At 34.0% G+C, this 19,157-nt stretch overlaps 1 pseudogene; it reads right to left on the bottom strand.

Annotated features, from left to right (window-relative positions):
• Positions 1–5,145, bottom strand: part of LOC113714357 (uncharacterized) — a 32,032-nt pseudogene extending 26,887 nt beyond the window's left edge.
• Between the last annotated feature and the right edge of the window lie 14,012 nt (positions 5,146–19,157).

Here is a 19,157-nt window from a genome sequence, read left to right as displayed (position 1 = left end):
AGACATACATATTCAACTGTTGGACTCAAAAGATACGGCCACTTTTGTTCCTTAAAAAGTTTAAACATTTGAAAAACAGAAACAAAAATGGTACTTTCGAGAGTGTTAATTCAACCGTTGCATCTAAATTGACAGCTTTTGGAATGTCAATTTGACCCAAGATTTATCAATGCTTCATTTCCCATTTAGAACCAGACTTGTTCTAGGCTAATATAATACAAGGGAAATGAAAGACCAGAAAACTAAAAGGAAAGTACAAGCCAAGCCGCTTTTCAATGTTAAATGACTACATCAGGCAGGTTAAATTTACAGCAGAAAAGTTCGACATCAGGCAGGTCGGCGTTCTAAAAAAAACAAAAAAACAGACCTGCGAAGGTCGGCGTTCTACACGAAGCTTGAGGCTTGAGAAATCAAAATCGAAGGTCTCTATTGAATCTTCTGCTTGAGGCTTGAGCCTTGAGTTTTGAGAATCTTTTGCAGCTTTCTGATTTCAACAAAATTGAAGAGATGGAGAGAGGAGTCGTCGAGAAAAAGGAGAAAGTGAACTGACTGTCGGCTGAATCTGAAGTAGCCTGATGGATTCATTTTAGGTTAGGATTAATAAGTTAACAATATTATACAATTGCCCTTATATTTTAAATATTTATATATTATACCCCCGATTCGGGTACCCACGGGTTTTTATTTTTATGATCCGTATCCGTATCCTAATATTTAGGGTACCCGACCCTAACTAATCCGCTGACAGAAATCGGATCGAATATCCTATTTTTCGGTGCGGAGCGGATCGGGTCTCTCGGGTTTTTGGGTTTTTTTGCCCACCCCTAAACATAAGACTATAAGAGCAATATTCAACAATTAACACACACACAATTAACATAGTTATCCAACTTACATGTCCAATTGTCTAAATATTAGAATTAACAAAAAACAATACAAGTCTAGAAAACAATCAAAAGGTCCAAACAAGTCCAATTTCTGAGGCTTCTATAATCTTCTTCATCATTCTGGGACAACAAAGTTTCAAAAAAAGCCATAGTGGTGCAAAAGATAATCCTAGTCTTGTATACACCTTAGCAAAAGATAATCCTAGTCTTGTAATAATTGCCAAAACTAAAATATACACCTAGTGATGCACGGCTATGAACATTAGTGCTACTAGTGATTCGAGACACGTTATAGTGAATCAATGATGCTTAAGACTATTCGTATTTGGGAACTAAAACTGTCACCAAAAGATTTGAAGGGGTTAATGGAGACAATAAAACAACCATTTAGCCAGAGTGAAGTTAAGTGCCTCATGCTTCAGCTTCTTGAGGTTGTTAAGTATCTTCACGATAACTGGGTTTTGCACAGAGATTTAAAGACATCAAATATACTTTTAAATAATTGTGGTGAGTTGAAGCTCTGTGACTTTGGATTAGCACGTCAATATGGAAGCCCTTTGAAACCATATACTCACTTGGTGGTTATTTTGTGGTACAAGTGAGCGTAGTTTTAAGCACTATTGTCTTTTTTAGTTGAGATAATTAAAATCTTTTATCTGGTTCAACGAAGCAGCCACTATTCAATGGGAAAACAGAAGTTGATCAACTTGACAAGGTTAACATTTTGACAACTTTCATCTGTCATGTTACAGTAGATTTTTCTATGGATTTCTTTACCAAACAGTCCTTCCACCTAAAACATAGACAGCCTCCACAAACCACCAGTTACCCTTGTTAAATCTGCCACTTCTCCAACATTTTTCTTTGGGAATAAACTTTCAACCAAACCCCAAACCCCTGAAATACACCTGCAATTGAGCAAATCTGTTTTTCAAAACTGAAATTCCATGCAATAATGATCTATTGCAAGTTAGGCGGCAGCATGGACTCCATATTTGTGGGGTTCCTATACTTTCAACAACCAAATTCATTGCAGAAATAAATTAATAAACTACTCCAGCTCCTTTAATCCTTCATTTACTATTTTTTTTCTATCCATCGTTTGCCTCTTTATCTTTTTTGTTTTTCCCTGATTTCCTATCTCTTTGGCACCGACTACTGTCTTATAAGACAGGAGAGGTAAGGGCCGAAGTAGCAGTGCTGGGGAAGGGGTCAAAGTGATGGCTGAAGGCGAGGGGACGGGAGGGAGCATAACCAAAACCCAATAATCAACAACGAAAGGAAAAAAAAGGGAAAGAAGATAAACGAACCTGGTATAAGCTTCAATTACAGAGTTTTTTTTGGCTTACAATTCCAGCAGTGAGTAGAAAAACTTCATGCTTCGGTGCTTCCTTTTTGCTGATTGCTATGGATCAAAATTGGAGTTTGGAGAAGGGATTAGGGTTGAGCCATTAAGGGAAGAAGGAAATAGAGATGGCAAGCATAAGGCAACTGGGCAAGGCAATTTCGGCAATTGCAGAGAGAGGAAGCAAGAGCCAGGAAGACCGAAGCGAAGGCTGCAAAGTGCGAAGACTGAAGAGTGAACTGAAATTACGGCTGCAAACAAGCCGAGTCGAGTCGAGTTTTGGATTTATCGAGCCGAGCTCGACTTAAAAATAGGCGGGCTCGAGTTCGAGCTCGACGAGCCTAGAAAATTGAGCTCGAGCTCGACTCGACTAAAAAACACTAGGCTCGAGCTCGACTCGATAAGGCTCGCAAGTTAAAGCTCGATTTCTGGCTCGCGAGCAACTCGAATCGTGAGCTCGAATTTTTGACTCGTGAGCAGCTCGTTAGCTCGAATTTTTGCAATTAATCTAATAAAAAACATCAATTTATCAACTTATTCCTAACCAAATTATGAGCATAATCATAGCTTACAATTCATGGCTACAATTGACCATAATTTTTCACATGATCATAATAAATAAAGGCCTACAAATTTTTCACTAAATACAATCATAAATTTAGAAATACATACCACATAAAAGTCTAGAATTTAAATGCCCAGCACTTCATACAAGCTCAACATTCTAAGTCACAAAGTTCAATATCAGAAAATAAGTAAATAACAACCAAAAGCAAGCCAAGAACTTCTTACTACAGAAACATATCGAACTACAAAGTACAAACTAAGCACAATCATTGAAGTCACGAACTTCTTCTCTTCCTCTGATCAGCAATAGAAACATATTGAACGTGGATAAGTTTGCAATTGGCAATGGCAATGCCCGGACGTGGAGGGCCCAGTCTGAAGCGCAAAGAGTCACAAAGTTTTAGACAATCTACAAAAACGGCAGCTAAAAATCCTGCCCAGAATTCAACTAATGAACAGCCCAAACAATAAATTCAACAACAACTAAAAATCATCTGAAAAAAGGGAACTAAACCAGACAAATAACTTCCATTTTAGTTTCAATGAAACCAGCCACCAAATAGATCATATACACATATAAAGAAACCAGCAGCCAAATGAATAAAGAGCCCAATAGCGCTAAAAATCCTGCCCAGAATTCAACTAATGAACAGCCCAAACAATAAATTCAACAACAACTAAAAATCATCTAAAAAAAGGGAACTAAACCAGCCAAATAACTTCCATTTTAGTTGCAATGAAACCAGCCAGCAAATAGATCATATACACATATAAAGAAACCAGCAGCCAAATGAATAAAGAGACCAATAGCGCTAAAAATCCTGCCCAGAATTCAACTAATGAACAGCCCAAACAATAAATTCAACAACAACTAAAAATCATCTGAAAAAAGGGAACTAAACCAGCCATATTATGAAGTATGAACAAAGGAAAATAACAAAACATGATTAGACAGCCATGGTTTACTCTCAAACATTCAATACTATAAATCACATAGAACTAACGAGCTTGTGGTTTTTAATTCTATCAAATTTTCTATATTAAATCATCCCAAGCAGAAAAATATCAGCCAAGAAAAAAGTGCAAAAAACCAGCCCAAACAGCTGATTAAACAGCCCCAAAAAAATAGCACTTAACTGCAAAAAAAAAGCACTTAACTACAGAAGTTCCCACCTGGAAAAAAAAAGCCAATGATATGTTGTTTTTTAGTGGTAATCAAATCAATGCCTTTGTTTTTTAGTGGTAATCAAATCAATTGTCCTGGGCAGTATGCTTTAATATACCACAGCTTTTGATAGATGCAATACAACAACCACCGCAATTAAGAACAATTTAATGTCTTGTTTGTTTAGACAGCTACCTTCATCCATACACTTAATATGACCTTACTAAGATTGCACCTGCCGGCCACCTGACAATAGAACAGAAGGAACGAAAGAAAGGCATGATAGACTAAATAAAGCAGTGCACCATTTCCAGGACCTTAAATCTGGACGTTAATTTGAGAAAGGATTGCCCAGCTTCTCCACAAGGTCGAAAAAGCTGTTCTTTGACCAATTGATACTACTACTGTGGTAGTTGGAGCAAAGTGAACTGAGCTTCTCAACGTTTAGAATTTTATGTGTAAGCAAGATTCCATCGAAAAAGAAGACAGACATAGAAGGAACTCCCCTCAACGTGAAGCCCGTCAAACATGCCATCAAGCACTTGCTGAATTAAAGTGAAACATTAATGGCACATGGATTCTCTAGAAGGACAATTGTGGACTTGCCAATTTAGTCCAAGATCCGAACAAATATGAGTAGCGCCAGTGTCAAAAATTGAAGGGAAAAAATGGGCAAAAATGAAATGATACCAACTTCAAATTACACAAATTCCTACATTCACAGCCTTCGCCGTCTCCTCATCTGGGTCGAACTTAAAATTGACAATGAACTAGAATGAAACACCACAAATGCCGTTACGTCTATAAACATTTGCACTAAGGAACTCGGAGAGCAAAACGAGAACAGAGGGCGAGAGGTTGGAAGACGTCGAAAGATACCTGAGAGCCGCCGATGTTATTTTGATGGCGATGGGTCCGAATACAGCTGGGCTGAGGAGAAGAAGTCGAATTGCAGGCGATTAACTTTACAACGTGGCGGTGGTGGCTGTGGTGGCGGTGGCTGAGGCTGAAGGGTGGCGGTGGTGGTGATGGCTATGGTGCACTCGTGGCGGCGGTGGCTAGGGTATGTTTGAGAAAGTGTGAAGGAAAGATGAAAGAGAGATGCGGGACAGCGGAAGAAGGAATTAGAAATGCAATTCAATTTGGGGAAACAACTTTTGCTCTGAAGTCTGAACCTCGGCCCTCTGATGCTTGAATTCCAACTTCCAATTTCTAACTTAGTAATTAGTTATACAAATAGGGGTATTTTTGTAATTTTATAAGACTCGTCGAGCGGCTCGACGAGTTAACGAACTTAACCTCATATGGCTCGAGTTCGACTCGCTTTATAAACGAGCCGCTCGAGTTCGACTCGAATTCAAGTTTAACCGAACTCGAGTGAATCTTTGACTCGAACCACTCGAGAGTGGTTCGATTCGTTTGCAGCCCTAACTGAAATTAGGTTAATTTCGATCAAAATTGAACTGTGACTCGAAAATTGAAAAATCGCGGTTCACGGTTCGATCCAATATTAACGGTTTGAACAAATTTTTACGGGTTTGACCGATTCTTGGTCCAAATCAACACAAGCTATGAACCGGATCGAATACATGGCCAGATTGCGATCGAATTGGTCGAACGTTCGATCCGATCCCAGTTTGAAAACATTGTTTAAGAGGTTAGCTAATTACCGACTTCAGAAGTTGAGAGGATGGTTTAAGATTTTCAATTTATTGTTGTTCCTTTTTTATCTTTTTTTTGTTTTGATTTTTTGTCAGTTAACTTATTCATATATTTTTCCATCCGACATGAAAAATTAGGTTTTATTGAGTTTACCGACTTTAGGCAAATTAATAGAAATGGACCTTTCAAATCCGTACAAGTTCAGTCCTCTTTTGATCTTTGTTAAAATTTTGAAATTTACAAGCAGTTGGGCAAAGAAGGAATTACGTTTAACTTCAAAAATAATTATAAAAAAAAAAGATAATAACTATACTTTTTGTGAGGATTTTGTTCTATGTAAATAGGTTAATCGTTTTTTTAAGTGAAAGGAATCAAGCATCTTCTACTTATAAATCTTCTTATTTAGTAGCAAAAAAAAAGACTAATCTAATAAGGTTTATGTACCTTATTACAGGTTTCTTATTTACAGGTTTCTGCACCTTTTCCAATTTGACAAAATTACGTTAACCTCCCATAAAGTTATCGTAATTATAAAATCATTCCCAATTAGGCAATTATATTTTGGACAATATAATTTTGTCAAAAAAAATCCTCTTACATCATAAATATAATTTTCAACTAATTTTTTATTTTACATATATCACATCATTATTTTAAATAATCTTATATGGCATTATTTCAAATAATCTTATATTTTTCAAATATCAAGTATGTAAGAGTAGTGTGTTTTGAAATATCCAATTATATCCAAACATATTCTTTCAATAAATCTTATATCCAATTATAGTTCAAGTTATTTACTTATACAGTTTTGGATCTTGAATTGCTTTTTTATACTTGATACTGCTTGTATTTAATTAGATTAGTCTTTTTTTGCACAAAATCCAGAAATGCTCAAAGAATACCTAAATTATTTGCAAAGTCAAGACAAAAAGGAAGAAGATAAAAAAGATGAATCAGTTGGATCGTCATCAGAATCAACTTTAGATCCATTTGGTGGTCCCTGTGCTCAAGACCCGACGATCATTTCCTGATTGGTTCTTTTGAAATTCCTATCTTATCTTGAAATTGACATCTTTGAAATTGGCCGACTTTATGATAGTTGAAACAGATGCATGGACTGTCCAGACTCCAAAAGAAAATGCCTTTCTTCTCAAAAGACAAATTAATTCTAATATTATTTTCAAAAATGTCCTCAGAAAAGCCGATCATCCTCAGAAAGAGATTCAATATTATGACCGACAAATTAAACAGTTTCGAGAGAAACTCAACAAAATTATTTCTTAATGTTAATTTTGCAGGATCATGGATTCAAAAGCAGGAAGTTCTCGACCCAAGACTCCTCATGACTATGAGATGAGTCTTACTCCTGTAACTCAAAATAAATTTCAATTATTGCAAGATTTTCCAGCATTGACTTATAGTCAAGCTGCTCGTACTCTAACTTCTTCTCAAATAAGACCCATTCAACAAATTTCAAGAACCCCAGAAAAAACCAATGAAAATCCATATTTTATCAAACCTATTACTCAACATATTACTTTAACCAGATTCCAAGAGGTGCCTCTTTACAATGCACTTAATTCTTTTACTCAAAGACTTTTTCCTCCAAAATGTCTCTGGCAACCAGATGATCCATCAAAAAATCTAGATTATTATGAATTAATTCTCACTGATACTCAATCTGTTGAGATTTTCCCTATTCCAGATAAAAAGAATTCAGAAATCATCAGCCATTCAAAATGCATTATAAAGAAAGTTTGTTCTCCTAATGAATGAACTTCTCTTTATTCAAAGAAATCTTTCTCAGTCAGATTCATTCCAGATGGATTTACTTATCAAGATTACAAGATGGCATGGTATCGTGCTTTTTTATATAGACCATTCAATTATTCCTGGTTCTTCACATTCAAAGAAAGTTGTAGTAGAGAATTTCCAATTTGGTTCAACCATTGGTGGAAATGGTTTGGTCCTCAAACAGAAATTTTACCTCCAAACGTCCTCATGGGATTTCAAACTTATCTCAAAAAAGCAGGGGGAGAATAATATACAAGGCCAATACTATTCTACATGGAATTTAAAATACCATGGATTTTTTGTTGGAGTTTCAAAGTTCATTAAGAATGGAAAAAACCATTTCCAATGTCACTAGTTCGAGAATTCAAAATCAAATGGTGGATATGATTCAATCAACAATTTATGACCAAAAGAATGTATTAAGATTTCTAGAGACGGGAGAAAAACTCAAATGGACAAATCCAAATCAGCAATCTACCAAAGGAGTTAATTTCCCAACTACTCTGCAGAAGAAGGAAAAGGAGAAAAGTTGCTCAACATCAGAAACTACGGCAAATGATTTCTTAATGAAGAAGATGATGCAAATCCAGAAATGCTCAAAGAATACCTAAATTATTGGCAAAGTCAAGACAAAAAAGAAGAAAATAAAAAAGATGAGTCAGTTGGATCATCATCAGAATCAACTTTTGATCCATTTGGTGGTTCTTGTGCTCAAGACCCGACAGACTTTTGATAAAGTTGTCGGCCAATTTCAAAGATGCCAATTTCAAGATAAGATAAGAATCTCAAAAGAACCAAAAAACTAGGTCTAATATAAACTGGGGAATGATTTTGAATTTGATGATGAGGAATAGGCTGAATTTCTCCTTGTGGATTTTAATATAGTAAGTATGATATCTATGGGAAATATTTTTATCTTTTCTTTGAAGAATAGGATCGTCCCTTTCTTTTCTCAACCTGCGAATGTATTCTTTGTAAGTTTCACGTTCCATTTCCCTGTAAAAATTCTCTTGTCAAGAAGTCAGGAAGAGAATTATTTTCTCCTTTGATAAATTCTATTTCAAAATCAAATACTGATAAAATTGCTTGCCATCTAGCAAAAATTTGCTTTGAAACTATATTTTGAACATCCTTTTGTAAAACTTCTTTTGTTGATTTACAATCTATTCTTAGTAAAATTTTTTTATTGTACAAATCATCTTGAAATTTTGATATACATAATACTATAGACAAAATTTCCTTTTTAATAGTTGAATAATTTTTTTGTGGATCAGACCATGTTCCTGAATGAAATCTAACTAATTCTTCTTTTAGATCTTCTAGTCTTTGTTTTAGTATTCATCCGTATCCTAATTCTGATGCATCTGTTTCTACTATCATAAAAGGTTTAGGATGAGGAAGATATAAACATGGTAATGATTCAATTTTTTCTTTAACATATCTAATTTTTTGAGTATGTTCTTCTGTCCATGGTTTTAGATTTTTCTTTAATCTATTAAACAATATCGAGCATTCTTGTCTTAATTTAGGAAAGAAGTCTGCAATATAATTTAAGCATTCTAAAAATCTTTGCAATTGATTTTTCTCTTTTATTTCATCTGGAAATTTATTTGCAAATTCTAAAGCTCTATTTGTCGGTTTTATTGTTCCTTTATCTATGTCATGTCCTAAAAATCTGATTTTAGTTTGAAATAATTTCATTTTAGATGATAATAGAACTAATCCATTTTTCTTTATTATTTTTAAAAATATATTTAAATGTTTAAAATGTTGTTCTAATGATTCTGAAAATATTAATACATCATCTATATAAACTATGCTGAATGAACTATAGGGATTGAATATATCATTCATTATATTTTGAAATTCTGAGGATGCATTTTTTTAATCCAAATGGCATTACTTTCCATTCATAGTGACCAAAAGGTGTTGTGAATGCTGTTTTATATCTGTCTTCAGGGGCTATTATTATTTGCCAATATCCTGATTTTAAATCAAATTTTGAGAATATTTTTGCATTATATAACCTATTTAATAAATCCCTTTTATTTGGAATTGGGTATCTAATCCATTGTAAAACTTTATTTAATGGTTTATAATTAATAACTAATCTTGGAACTCCTCTTTCTTTTTCAGCTTGATTCATAACATAAAAAAATGTGCAACTCCAAGGTGATTTTGATGGGGTTATTAATCCTTTGTCCATTAATGTTTTTATTTCTTTCTTACAAAATTCTAATAATTCAGCATTCATTTGTATATGTCTAGCTTTTGTTGGAATATATTTCTCATTAAAATCTTTTTCATAAGGTAATTTTATTACATGTTGTTTTCTATCCCAAAAAGCATTCGGAATGTCAGCACAAACCTCTCTTTTTATTAATTCTTCTAATTCTAAAATTCTTTTTTGCATTTTTATTTCTTTTAGTTGTTCTTCAATTTTTATATAAGATTTTTCTTCTTTTATGTAATTTATATGTTATTTAACTTTAGTAATAGTATTTATTGTTTTGTAAATAGAGGATGATTGTAATATTTGCAATTCTCTTTGTCTTATTGGGGTTAAAAATTTAAAAATAATAGTTTTTCCCATAATATTAGTAGAAACTCCTTCATATCCTACTGAAAATGGGTATATTTGAATTAGAAAAGGTGTTCCTAATATTATATCATTGCTTATATTTTTTATAATTTAAAAGTTATGTCTAATACAATAATTATCATTACATATTGATCCTTTTGTGAATTTATATTTTACTTGTAAATTTTCTCCATTTGCTGCCATTAAAATTTCATTCGTTCTATCACAATATTTAGTAGGGATTATTCCTTCTTTTATACAACTTGAATCTGCTCCACTATCTAGTAAAGCTATATATGTTTCTTTAAAATCTTCTACTGTTATTGTGACTAAAGTATACCACTTTTGAAATGTTATTTTTTCTATTATATTTAAATATTGTTTCTCATTTGGAGGATCTCCTGTAATAATTATTTCTTCTGTGCTTAATGTTTTTGAAGTAGAAGGTTGATTTTCTATTAATGTTATTTTTGCTTCTATTTCTAAATCTTTAGTTTTTAATTCTATAATTTCTTTTTGTAATTGTTTTACTTGATTTTTTAAATTATTAATTACTGTTTGAAGATCTTTAGTAGTTTCTTTTCTCATATTGTTTATATTAGGATATTTATCTAGTAATTTTGAAATGCTAAAGAGTTCAATTATTTTTGGCATTTTTTCTTCTTGAATGATTAAACTTTTTAATCTTTCTAAATATTCCTTTTTTGCTAAGGGATCCTCAATATTTTCTATTATGTCTAATAAAAATTCTTTATCTTCCTTTTTTGTAATTACATTTATGTATTTTGAACTGTTGAGACAATTACAATTTTCTTCACTTTCTGAACTACTTATATCATTATAATAATCATCTTCTGTGCTTTGTTCTTTTTCATTTATTAATAAATTTATTAATTTATTTTTTATATCTTCCTCTTCTGCACAGATTTCATTTATTTTTTCTTTCAACTTACATTTATTTGCTTTATGTCCTACTTTCCCACATTTATAGCAGACAATTTTCTTTTTATAAAATTTTTTGCTTTTCCTTTTGTCATAATCTTCGTCTTTATTAAATTTTTTATATCTTAGGTATTTTTTGTCCTTTTTATTTTTCTTTTTGTATGCTGATGGTGATTTAATTCTTTTTATACCAAATGCTTCACAAAATGATCCTACTTCTTTTGTTTTTTAACCATATTTAATTTGAAATTTTAATTCTGAACATAATATTAATCCTTCTTTTTTCACAAAAGCAAATAATTGTCCAAAAGTAACATTTTCGAATGAAATAACATCTGTTCCCATTTCTTTTTGTAAATTATCCATTATTCTTTGAGAAAATAAACTTGGTAATCCTGTAATAAATCTTTCTTTCCAAAATGACGCATTACAATCTGGTCTTCTTAATACATTTGTTAAAAACATATCTTTGTACCACCTAAAGTCTGACAAAGTTGGACATCCAGTTGCTGATTTTTCTAGATGTTGAGCTTGTCATTTCTGCAAAACAGAATTTGTTAGTTTAAATGGTTTAGAGAAGGGTAAGAGGGCATTAGGATCAAGGAGTTGAGGTATTATACCCTCTTCTGTGGTTAGGTAAGGAATTAGTTGTCGAATAAAGGACATTCCTAATATGGCATTGTTGGTTAGTTTTTTGGCTAGAAAAAGGAATTTGGGGTTGATACAGAGGAGAATTGGATCTAAACATTTGTTAGTTTGAAACTAACTTCAAGTTTAGCTCTATCAGCTCCTCTAAGAACTTCTTTGGTTTTTTCAAAAAATTGGGATGGAACAAGATTTTCAATAATACAACTTTGGTATGCCCCAGTGTCAAATAAGGCTTTAGTTTCGATTACGTAATTATTATTAATTAGTAATCGAACTTGGACCAAGTGATCTTTATTTTCCTTGGGTTTTTTGGATAATTTGTTTAAGAATTCAGTATCATCCTGAATATTTGAATCAATAGGTTCTCTGATTGATACTAGGTTTTAAAGAACAAGGCTGTCAAGTTCTTGTTTAGCTTTGACTGCCCTAATTTCTTCTTTAAGAAGATCAATTTCTGTTTGAAGATTTTGAAGAGTCAGTTTGGTAGGGTTAGAGGGAAACCTATCAAGAATGTCTGTGAGATTATAGGTTTTGAGAAGTCTTGGGTCTTTGGCTAATGGATTCAAAGAGGTTGAGGTTTGGTTTAAGGATTCTTTGAATTTGTTCAGGCAGAGTTGTTTTTTCTCTTTCTCAGGAATTTCTTCAATAATGTCGAGGAGAAGGTTTTGATATTTGGTGAATACGTTGATTGTATGACCTTCTTCTTCCACTTCATTAGTAGTTTGGGAGGAGGATATGTTGAGATGTTGAGACTTTAGATGGTACAAAGACACATTCTTAACCAGAATATATGCAAGTTCAGACGGTAACAAAGCCTATTGGAAAGAAAAATTCCTTGATGGCCTTCGTAAATCATTGCGAGATCTGGTTCGAGAAGAACTCAGTACTCAATACAACGAAACTGTGCCATGGAAAACAGTAACCTATGGACAGTTAATCAACCAAATCCAGTAAGTCGCACTCAAAGTATGCCGACAAGACAAGATACTCAAACAACTTGCAAAGGACCAAGCCCAAAGAAGAAAAGACCTTGGATCCATCTGTGAATAGTTTGGACTACCAAATTGTTACAAAAAACCCCATAAAAGATCCAAACCCACAAAACACCTTGAAAAACCCTCTATTACAAAAGGAGATACCAATCCAATAAACAAATATCTCCCATACAACCACCTCAAATCACTGGATCTCCATCACCAATTATCTGTCACAAATGCCACAAACTCGAACATATAGCCCGATATTGCAAACTCAATCAAAAAATTAATTCCTTAGATTTAGAAGACCAGATCAAAACTCAAATATCATATATGGATCAAGACAGATCTGGTCCCGTCTGATATCAGAATCAGGGGGAAAGTGGAGTGATGGCTATCTTTATTTATTTATTATGATGTTGTTAGTGTAGATCTACAAGTTTAGATCTGTCGGATGAGATTGCTTAATTTTGTGATTACCATCTTTCTTTATATATGATGTTGCTAGTGTAGATCTATAAGTTTAGATCTATCTGATGAGACTGGTTAACTTCGTGATTACTATCTAGTGTATTCAAACTTATTATAATATTGATAGTATTGATTTTATGACTTTGGATCTGTCCGAGGGACGTGGAGCCTGTAATTGCTAACCTCCTGTCCAGGCTGAGCCATGAGATTTGGTAGTCCTGTAGGGATGTTAAGGTTCCTGTGGTCCGAGATCCAAAACGGTGAAGTGTCGAAGGATTAGATCTAATTTCATGGATTTTTACTATTAATATTACGATTTTGTTTGGAAATAGAGTCGTCATGCATAGTTAATTTTTCTCAAAAGGTCAGATCTTTTTTTGTAGGTTTATCACTATCTTATTATGATGAAAATATGGTCGTCATGTATAGTTAATCTTTCTCAAAAGGTTAAATCTTTTCTTGTAGTTGCCTCACTATCTCTGTTATAATCGGTTCAGAAAAATGGTTATCTTCCATGGATTCCGAAGGATTCTGTGCCAAAGGGAAGAGGATTATAAGTTGTTTAAATTATTTATTTATTTGTCTTTGCTTATGGCTTTGTCTATTAAAACAAACTCCAGATCTCCTGTTTTAAACAACAAACCTTCTGAATTCTAGATTGACAAACAATATCTTAGATCGGAATTCTTTGCAAACCACAGCCATTTTAAAAGAAATATTTTTTTGACAAATATCAGGGAGAAATCAGAAAAAATATACAAGAAAACTTTTATGACTTTTTGAGAAAAACAAAACAACAATTCATTTCTTTGACTGGTTGAGTCTCAAACATCTAAGGTGTCCGCACCAGAGCTCGAAAATCCAGTCCAAAATATTTCAAAACCTGCATCTTCTATGTCAAAAACTCCAATTTCTATACAAAAACCCTTAGATCTATCTCAAATAAACCATATATTAGAATCCTCTCACAAACAACCAGCAAAATCGATAGATCCATCAAAATCAATTTGTATAAGCCCATCAAATTCACCAAAACCTTTTTTAAATTATGAATCTATACCAGAATCTATAAACCTACCAAATCCACAAAAAGTATTGGTAAAACAAATTTATAGTTCTACCAAATTCTCTCATAAATCTATCAAACCATAAGATTTACTAAATCAAGAATCTAACATTCTAGTTTTGAGACAACCAACGAATAATACCATTAGAAAAGACATAGGAAACTCCTTAAACATAGGATATTCCATAATAAATGTCTTATCTAAAACTCAACCTTGTATCAAACCTATAACTATAAAAGATTTTCAAACAGAAATCGCTTCCCTCAAAATGGAAGCTAAAACAATCGAAAAAGCAGCCCAACCAACCACTGAAGAAGATATCATTGAAAATCCTCCTCAGTCAAACATAATATCTTATAAAAAACATTTTGTTCTTATAAGACTAGTTATTAGTAACAATTATATTGTAGAAACAGAAGCTTTATTTGATACAGGAATGGATCTTAGCTATATTCAAGAAGGTCTTATTCCAACAAGGTTTTTTGAAAAAACAAAATAAAGCCTTAGAGGAACCAATGGTTCCCAATTAAACATTCAGTTTAAACTTTCAAACGTTCAAGTTCAATTTTTTTCTGTATCCATCAAAGAAACATTTCTCTTGGCAAAAGACCTTACCAACAATGTTATTCTTGAAACAACTTTTGTTACCAAACTTATCCCTTATTTAACTAATAATGAAGGGATCATACTACCACAAAAATATGGTCAACATGCTCTCTTACCCTTCTCTAGAAAAATGATTCAAAAAAACATTAAATTATCTATCCCTCAAACACAACCAAATCAATTTCTTAAAAGAAGAAATTGCCTACAAAAGGATAGATGAGTAGCTCAAAAAACAAGAAATCTAGCAAAAAATTCAGAACTTGCAAACAAGAATCCAAGGGATGGTTTGCTCAGAAGTTCCATATGCATTTTGGACAAGGAAACAGCATACTGTCCACCTCTCTTATGAACCTGACTTTGAGGAAAAGGATATTCCAACAAAAGCCATACCTATACAGATGAATCAAGAACTACTTCAACACTACCAAAAGGAGATTAATGGCCTCCTATCAAAAGGCATTATTAGTCCAAGCCAATCTCCACGGAGCTGTCTAGCATTTTGTGTCAACAAACAATCAGAGATTGAAAGAGGGGTTCCAAGGCTTGTAATCAATTACAAATCCTTGAATAAATCTCTTTGGTGGATCAGATATCCTATACCAAACAAGAAAGATTTGCTTCAAAGACTTTATTTTGCCAAAATATTCTCAAAATTCGACATACAATCTGGATTTTTGCAAATTCAAATTCATGTTGCAAACAGATACAAGACAACATTCACAGTACCATTTGGACATTATCACTGGAACATAATGCCATTTGGTCTCAAGAATGCACCTTCAGAATTCCAAAGAATTATGAATGAGATATTCAATTCTTACTCCTCATTCAAATTGTCTATATTGATGAGGACCTGGTTTTTTCAAAAAACATTGAACAACACTTCAAACACCTAAATACGTTCCTGCATGTCATCCAGAAAAATGGTCTGGTTGTATCCCAAAAGAAAATCAGCCTTTTTCAAACAAAAATCTGGTTCCTTGGACATCATATTCACCAAGGAACCATTACCCCCATCAATAGGTCAATCCAGTTTGCCGATAAATTTTCTGACCAGATTCTTGATAAACAACAACTCTAAAGATTCTTGGGTTGTTTAAACTATGTCTCAAACTTTATTCCGAGTCTTAGCAATATAGCCAAACCTCTATACGATAGACTAAAAACCACTCCGCCCTTATGGATGGATATCCATACAAAAACAGTCAAAAAAATTAAAATCCAAGTCAAAGCCATTCCTTGCTTAGCTTTTCCAGATCCAACAATTCCAAAAATTGTGGAAACAGATGCTTTTGATCTAAGATATGGTGGTATTCTTTGTGACGGCCCCACTTCTCCCTAAAGCGAACCGAAAGGTATTCGCGGGACGCCTGCCCAACTCTCGCCAGGACTCAAACAATTCTATTCAAGCTTATTACCAGTCTGCACAACACAAGTAAATAACTTCAATATAGTAAATACGGAAGCGTTCATGTTTAACAATAGTCATCCGTTATCCGACCCGCACGTCGGGTGTTCAAAGTATATCATAAATCCCAAATATACATCCCGCCACAAATGTTACATTTCAATTCCAAAAGTATAACCCAAAACCAAGGCATAGCCAAAATATAATAGAAATTCTAAACAAAAGTACATCAGGAGGGTTTCTCCAATACATCTCCGAGTTCAATCCTGTTAAGGAAGACAAATCTACAGGGTGAGCAAAACGCTCGTGAGGTTAAGAACACGTATGCAAGCACGTAGTCCAGATAACAGTCCCAAATAACAGTTTAAGAGATAACTACAAGTAATTAATAAAGCCAGTGAAATTAAACAGAAACAATTCAAAGATATAGTAGCTCTCAGGAGCTAAGTTCCACTTGCTGTGTCGATGACATTCGTATACCTCCCTGCGGTGACACTCCGTCAACCGGGTCGGTATTTTCAATCCGTAGAACTCCACTAACTTCCTATCCATCCACCGTACACCGCTCCGGGGCCGCACGACATTTATAAGGCGATACTCCACGAGTATGCCAAGCAAGATCTCTCAATAGATCAAACTTATCATGTGAATCTCATGGCTCACCGAGATTCCCGACCAAACCCATGCCGGCTCGAGTTCCAAGGTCGACCTATGAGTTTGGCCGTCCCCCATGTACATGTAAATGTCAAGGAGATTCACTCCAACGACGTATGCACTCATAGCATACCAAGTCATGTATACAAGTATTTGACAGGTCCAATCATGTAATTCAGGATATGTAAGTCTAGCAAGTCAGGCCAAGCATGAATCAATTATTTCAAATGAGTACGAGTGCGATAAAGTACACACTCGACTCCATTTTATCAAAACCAGGTAGATTAAGCAAGACAAACATGTATCAAGTTCACAGAAGTTCAAGTAAACATGCACTTGACACTCATCAAGTAGTAAGTAGTCTCAACCGAAATTTAAGCATTCACCATGGGATCCTCTTGAGGGTCATCGTGTGCGCCTGAGTAAATAATGGTGAAGTATCACTCATATATCCCAATTATCAAGGAAGATTATATACTAGTATAATCTAAGGAAATTTCATGAAAACGAACCTCAATTACTCGTAAATCGGGATTTAAATAGAGTTTCTTAAAATACACGGGTAATCGAGTTTTCATTTTGAAAAATCAAGTAAAAAACGTTCAAGAAATATTGAAGGAATAAGGAGTACTTGAAAACTCCCTTCCCTTGGAATTTGGAAAAACTTCAGGTTTGATACGATACTTTGAAAAATCGTATCTCACATTTTACATGTAAAAAATTGGAAAACTTGGTGCCGTTGGAAATCTCTTTGAAAGTATTAAAAGTTCTTAGAAGGCACTTTTCCATAATTCTAAAGGCAAGATACTCAAAAATGAGCTCAAAGTTACTATTTCCGGGCATTCAAGGTTGTGTTGGGGTTGGTTTTTTGCTAATTTTGGAAATCCGGCAAAATTCACACGTTCCGAACCAGCTTCTGAAATTTGTAACTCAATTAAAGTTGCAAGTAAGGTTTATAACTGAATAAGCAGATCAAGAATCGGAGTTTCGAGTACCAATATACGGCAGCTCAAAATTTGGGAAAATTCGAAACTGCTGAACAAATTTCCAGATTTGAGTTTCCGACTTTGGGACTTTAGTTAGATATCAAAATGGACTTGGATTGGTACAAAATTTGGCAGTATAATACTCCTATATAAAGGGTATCCCTCTATCAAAATTCATGGAAAAAAAATGCTTTCGGAAAGGTAGTCAACCATCCAACTAAAGTTTCGAAAAATCCCTAAGGCAAAACTGCCTTGAGTTTTTCGTTCTTCATTTCCAACATTTGGCCCGGAAAATCCTTCAAACTTGTTTGGTTGTGTAGACAAAGCCTAAGGAACATTCATGGTACATTTGGTAAGTATTTATCTCCAAGAAATTCAATTGAAAAGTTCACACCAAGTCAAATATCAAATCTGCCTAGAATTTAGGGTTTTTAAGAACATGGCAGGTTTTGTATTTTGGTCACAAATCACTCAATTCAGCTCTGAATTGAGAATGGTTGGTGGCATTGGAATACACATTCATAAAACTTCAATTTCTCAGAAGAAATCGTTTTGAATTCAGCACACAACTAACTCAAATTCGAGCCTCAAATTGCAACTTCTGAATTTCGTTCCAGGAAAATGGAGAAACAGAACAGTCACTTTTAAATAGTTGGTACGGGCTGCTCGCATGGAATCTGGGGTTGTATTTTATACCTTTGGAAAGTTGGGAATGTCTAGTTTCAAATGCCACTGATGGCACTCGATTTCGACGTCGAAGTATAGAGTTATGGACGAAACAAGCGAGCTGTCTGAGCATTACGGGAACAGTTTTCCAGATTTACTAGCTTCACGAAATTAATCCATTTGACCAACCAAACCTCAATATTTTTCAATGAAATTTTATACACCATCTATACAACATATATACATCATATACCAGCCATTAAATCTCCGAAATTCAGCAGAAATAGGTACGTTCAAAGCAGGGGCAGAATCGGAACTTTTTACCCCATGCACTCCTTGAAGTTTATACTAATAATACACCATTAATCTACCATTTTGAGTACTAAACCAACATTAAATCCATCATCAAACATGAGATCAACCCTCAAGACAAAGGTGGGAGTTCATAGAGCCCACCCATTTCATTTTACACCATAAACAAGCTAACCAATGGCACACTAGAGCTTAATCATGCAATATAACATCCACAAGATAAGATTCTATGAGTTGATCATAATGTACCTCCTTGGTGTGCAAAGACCAGAAATTTCGGCCCCCCTTTTGTCCAAGAAAAACCGTGAAAGCTCCCTTCCTTTATAGCTTAAGATGATCATCTAGTGTAGAGTTAAGTGTTCTCCAATTTTTGTGTGAATTGGGTGAGTTTTTGTGAGGTTTTGTGAAGAAGAAAT

The sequence above is a fragment of the Coffea arabica genome, chromosome 1c (assembly GCF_036785885.1).
Source record: "Coffea arabica cultivar ET-39 chromosome 1c, Coffea Arabica ET-39 HiFi, whole genome shotgun sequence".
NCBI classification, from domain to species: Eukaryota; Viridiplantae; Streptophyta; class Magnoliopsida; order Gentianales; family Rubiaceae; genus Coffea; species Coffea arabica.
The sequence above is the reverse complement of the archived record's forward strand: the minus strand, read 5'-3'. Positions and strand labels throughout refer to the sequence as shown.